Here is a 6007-nt window from a genome sequence, read left to right as displayed (position 1 = left end):
CAGGGCTGGCAGAGAAGCAACATGGCTGATGATGCCTCTCGGTGCTGAAGGCCCCCAAGTCCTTTCTGCCTGCCTTACCATGCAAGCCTCAATGTTTCACACCAACCCATTGCCCTCCTCTCTTCTTAATTACATGCTGATTGCAGCATTCTAGACTTGAGCCTGGTAAACCATCTATGATTTCCTTTAGGAGACTCTTTCACTCGTGGTTCGTGATCTATTTCTGGCTCGATTCTGGTCAGTATTAGAGGATATATTGGCTAATAACTTGTCCCTAATGTTTAATATATTTGGCTCTTAAGATTATCTTAAATCAGATAAAACTATTTATATGGAAGAGCCAAAGTCTCTGTCTCCAAACATTGAAAGTTACAAGGGAGAAACGAGTGATAAAGTTGGAAAGTGGATCTGGATCGACTCTCAGGGCAAATACACATTTACAATGAGAAACTGCAGGCCAAAGCTATGGGGGAGGTCAAGAGAGCAGGAATTACCTTTTTTCATCTTTATTGGTAGTGGTTTTATACTGTTTGATGTTTAATGGTTCCCAAGCTATCCTTGGCATTTTTCACTCACATGAGGAACAGCTAAGCATTATTAGAAAATCTGCCCCGTTGAAATATGCTGCATCCTTTTTGGTTCCAGAAAAGGATTAGTTGCCCTGGCACCAAGGCACGGCTGGAATGGGAGCTTGGCTAGAACAGGAATAAACGCAGTCCAAGGGTGAATCGGAGTGCCTGGGCCCAATGCGCAAAAAGTGACACTCCTGTTACTTTGTAACGTTACTTCTCTTCAAAAGTGTTAAATGTTGTAAATGTGCACCAGGCATTCATGTGAGTGACCAATAGAGAGGCTGTTCAATACTTAGAATTCTCAAGGGTGCCCTGGAAAGATGTTTGTAGCTCCTTTTTTAACTGCAAATATAAATATATATGGTTCGAATTCTTGTTAAGTTGCAGAAAACAGAGAAGTTTGATCAGCTAATAATAACTATATAAGTTCTAATGCTGGTTTATATGAATATGTAAAAAATAAAATACTCATGTATCTATCGGCACCAGGTATTAAATATTATCATTAATGGTAGATGCATTTTGACACATTTATCACTGAGCTTTGACATATGTCCAGAGAAGGTGTTTAACAACAAACTTGGACTTACATTTGATGATACCGTAGTCCCTCTTATTCTTGGGTTTGCTTTCTAAGGTCAACTAAGGTCCAAAGATATTAAATGGAAAATTCCAGAAATAAACACTTCGTAAGTTTTAAATTGTATGCTGATCTGAATAACTCGATGAAATCTTGAGGCACCTCACTCCCTCCCACCTGGGATGTGATTCGTCCCTTTGCCTGGCATCTCCGCGCTGTAGGTGCTCCCTGCCTACTAGTTACCTGGTAGCCATCTTGGTTTTCGGATTGCCAGTGCTTGTGTTCAAGTGACCTACAGAAGAATAGTGATGTTGGCAATTCGAATATGCCAAAGAGAAGCTGTGGGAAAAAAAAAAAAGTTCCTTTAAATGAAAAAGTGAAAGTTCTCAACTTTATAAGAAAAAAATTGTATTCTGAGGTTGATAAGATCTATGTTAAGAAAGAATTTTCTATCTATGAAATTGAAAAAAAAGGAAAAAAACAATTTATGCTAGTTGTGCTGTTGCCCTTCAAAGAGCAAAAGTTATAGCCTCGGTGTATGATAAGTACTTAATTAAGATGAAAATGGCATTAAATTTGTGGGCGGAAGACTTGAACAAGAACAGAAAACATGTTCCAATTGGCAGTAACACGCGACGTCAGAAAACATTGAGCCTACAGGAGACTCCAGCAAGCGGTCTCCTGAAATGAGTGACCACGTTCGCATAACTTTTATTACAGTCTATTGTTATTATTATTCTATTTTTGTTAGTTATTATTGTTAATCTCTTACTGTGACTAATCTATAAATTAAACTTTATCATAAGTACATACATATAGGAAAAAAAATGTAGTAGGTATAGGGTTTGGTACTCTCCATGGTTTCAGGCCTCCACTGGGGTCTTGGAATGTGCCCCTCACAAATAAAGGGGGACAGTTGTACTAAAAAGATGCGTGTCAGGTAAAGAGAAGCAAACTGAGCATTGCGCTTGTGGGCGGTAAACGGTTAAGAGCATGGGTTTGGAAGTCAAATGGACTGAGTTCTAATCTTGGCACCAGTATTTAATACATGGCAAAGTGAATTGCTTAATTGTGCTTCTGTTCTCCACATGTAAATGAGAGTAATATTATTAAATATTCAATACAGTAGTTCTAGTAAAAGAGATAATCCACATACATTGTTTGAATGATTGTAGAATATTTTATCTTTATCACATACTCCAATATTTTGTATTTATTTATTCACTTACTTATCCAACAAATATTTAAGTGCCTAAGTGCCTACCATGTACTTATTGTTCTAGAAGTTTAAAATTTATCAGTGATTAAAATAGAAGACAATCTTTGCTCTCGGGCAGTTTTTGTTTGTTTGTTTTGCTTTTTTAATGCTTGGAGTTACACTAAGCATCTGAGATTGCGTTTAATTGATTTATTTTTAAATGACTCATTTGCATCAGAAACATTCGAACTTCAACTGACACATAATCACTAATTCTAACCACAGTCTTGCCTCTTCAGAGATGATCCAGGGAAACTAGTCTCAATTCCAACACTCTCACAAAAGAAGGCCTTTGGAAGGTGCTCGTCTCTGGATTTTGACAGACATAGGCAGTGACACCAACTTCTATCCCTTAGCCCCTGGCGTCACAATAACCGTTTTCTCCATTCAACACGTTTTTAAAGAGAACGGAGCCACGTGTCCCTGGCTGTACTCTCCGTTGTCACTCATTTCACACCAGATGGGAGTAAATACGCTTGCGACTTTTCTTTAAAAATTTAAGAACCAAAGTTATTTAAGAAAGAATAAGATTAAAAGCCCTCAAATGTACAACATTACCTACAGAGAACTATTTTTCATTCAGAGACCTATTTTTAGAGAAAACCATATGTTGTTTTATTTTTGACAGAAATGAGTCTTTTCTAGAGTCTTTTAATCATACTGGCAAAATTTGGCAGCTCTGTAGGACTTTGATTTTTATAGTACCATCTTAATTTCCCTTTTAACATATATAAATAATCACTTCTTTTATAAAGAATGCAAAATTCATTTTAACGCCATAGTTTTAGTGTATTAATATAAGATTCAGCATACCTTTAATCATTGTTCTCTTTCATGAAAGAAAAGGAACTTGCCAAGAGATCCCTTTTGACCTATTGTTCTTAAATGATTTTGAAATGGGGTAAAGAATATAAAATATAAAACTGGCTTCTAGTCTTATTGTAATATTTCAATTTCCCCAGATAGAATAAAATCATTCAAGATGCTCTTCAATTCTGCTTGTCCTCTTACTGCGTCTGTTCTTCTCACTAAATTTTTCTTCTCTTTCCCTTGCTATCCTATTGCCCTCTCTACATATATAATATGAAATGAAGAGACAGGCATGCTTAATTTAGGCAGTAATCATAGGAGAAAACGTCATTTTCCTCTTATCTCAGGCCCACAAAGCAGACATATATGCGACTGTCAATCAAGTTTAAAATTGCTTTGTAAACTACTCAAGTATTTAATTTTACTATCTTAATGATATATTACCCAACATAAAAACTACCTTCTATAATCATGCATTCATAATTAATTTGCATAGCCATTTCTTGACTGATAGCTTGAAAAATCATATTACTGTTTTCAAAAGCATTGTAATGTTCTGCCTTTTACTAAGGGCAAAATCTACTGAATTCACAATAATCCAATTCGTTAATTTGATACTTTTTTTTCCTCCTGTCTGGACCACCTAGATTGGCTATATACATAGTTCAGGGGTGGCTAGAATATTGGGCAACCCTTTGTTTCAGCAGAGTGAATATCGACAGCGTCAGCATTATTGATAGTTCTGAGATATTTTATTCTGCCAGGGGGTTGGGAGGTTGGGGAATCAGTGGCAATGATGCTCATTCAGATCGCCAAGATATTTTCACTGAAATCAGATAATTTAGTCCAACTAATCACACCAATCTCTCTACATATTCTCCTCTGTCATAGATCAGTAGGAAATAAGTGGACACATATAGTTGACCTCATGAGGTAAGATTTTGTAGGTTCTGGAACAGACCTACCATCAACATTTGAAGCTCCTTCCTTAATCTAGAAACCCATTTATAAAGAAAAATGGTCAGATAACCCACTGCTGCACTTAAACACTGAGATGATTCTGCATTGCACCATTCATCTTTAGGCTTAGAAATATTTTTATTCTGCTGCGATGGCCAAAGAAGAGTTTTGATCTAACTATTTGAGTCATTATGACTATCTTTGGTCAATCAGTTTCCTCTTGTCGCCACTCAGTTTAATACGAACCCAAGAAAGAGGTGTCTTCTTTGGTGAGTTCATCATATTTGAGTAGCTGGGTCTCAATTTTGTTGGCATCTATCACACAGCTCTTCCTCTGAACATCAATGTGTAAAGAGCCTTTGGTTAGAACTAGATGATAAATATTTATTAAGTTTATTAGATTCATGCAGTGGTAATGAATTATATCATTTGAAAATAAAGGCTTTAAAAATCTTTTCCTTTTTAGAAAACAAAGGAGACTTCAATAAGTACTATTGGCAAGTGCTACTGATGTGAAATGAAATACACAGTCTATTGTACTTGAATTTATTTTGGTCTTGTTATTTTGTGCAGTGTTTCCCCCGCTCCTGCCCCCAGTTTTTGGTCTTCTGCCATTTTCCAGAAACAAGTCATTTTCTTAAATGAAGAAAGAGATTCTGAGAAGCGGTAATTCCAAACATTCTCTAGAACACAATTTCAATCTATTGGTCCGAAGCATTTGGCACTTTAGGCAATAATTTATAATCCTCCATTAGACTCTGCCATTTGAAATAATCACAGTTTTGTATTTTACCTCAAAAATTGTGTTCACTGGGATTGCCATTCAAAGAAAGATATACCAAACTGCAGATAAAACCAATCATTCTGTCATTCCCTGTTCTGCATCTTAGTGGAGATGATGTTGACAGATGAAAATTCTTTGAGAGGAGGATTGCCTCTGTATATCAACCCAAACATAACTTGTTTTGCATTGTCAGATAACAAAGCCAACTGGAGCAATGAGAAAATAAACATGGATGGGGGCATCGGAGGAAAAGTCCATCACTCAATTTCTACCAATAATAAATAAATGGAGAAAAAATATATATTCATTACATGGTTGAAAGACCCGAAGCCCATAACATTTAGAAATGCAATTTCCAAACATCCTGTGAGCATTTTCAGAAGCTGTAGCTGAATATCAATGGGGTGTTTGTTCATCCCCAAAGTTGTATTGTTATTATTTTTTTCTTCCCCATGTTTCAGTATGGCATACTTCCTTTACTGACTTAGTGAAACAGAAACCTTGGCAAGGTATGAGTCAGAGCTACTATAAAATTGACGAGCTTGTTGAGAGGAGATAAATTGGTAAAACAAAGTATCTATCGTGGACATGCCACCCATATTGAGGTTAAAGGATTTCCAAATTTTACAAATTAAAGAAGTTTTACTCTTGGTCAGTTGACATTGTTATTAAGTCGAAATTACCAAAGTTTAGCAACTATCTTAACAAGATACGTGAAGTGTCTTGGAATGAATGAATGCCAGATTACAGGTCATAAAATCACTGGAAATACTGTTTTGAATTTCAAAGATTATAGTCTGGATCTAAATATATAAATTAAACTGTGTTTTGGACTGATCTGTCTGTTGACACGATTGTTAGTCTAACCAGTTAGTAGTCAGGCCGACAACTGAAATGGAGAAGTCAGCCTCTGTGAACTGGGTCCAGTCTTCTCTGAAATCCGGCAATTGAGTGACACATGAAAGCAGGGTACTTAATAGACGGTGGATACACTTTCAATTTTTACCTAACATGAATTTATTTTCTCTACCTACTGTTTCATT

This window comes from Rousettus aegyptiacus, unplaced genomic scaffold (genome assembly GCF_014176215.1).
Source record: "Rousettus aegyptiacus isolate mRouAeg1 unplaced genomic scaffold, mRouAeg1.p scaffold_m13_p_13, whole genome shotgun sequence".
NCBI classification, from domain to species: Eukaryota; Metazoa; Chordata; class Mammalia; order Chiroptera; family Pteropodidae; genus Rousettus; species Rousettus aegyptiacus.
The sequence above is the reverse complement of the archived record's forward strand: the minus strand, read 5'-3'. Positions refer to the sequence as shown.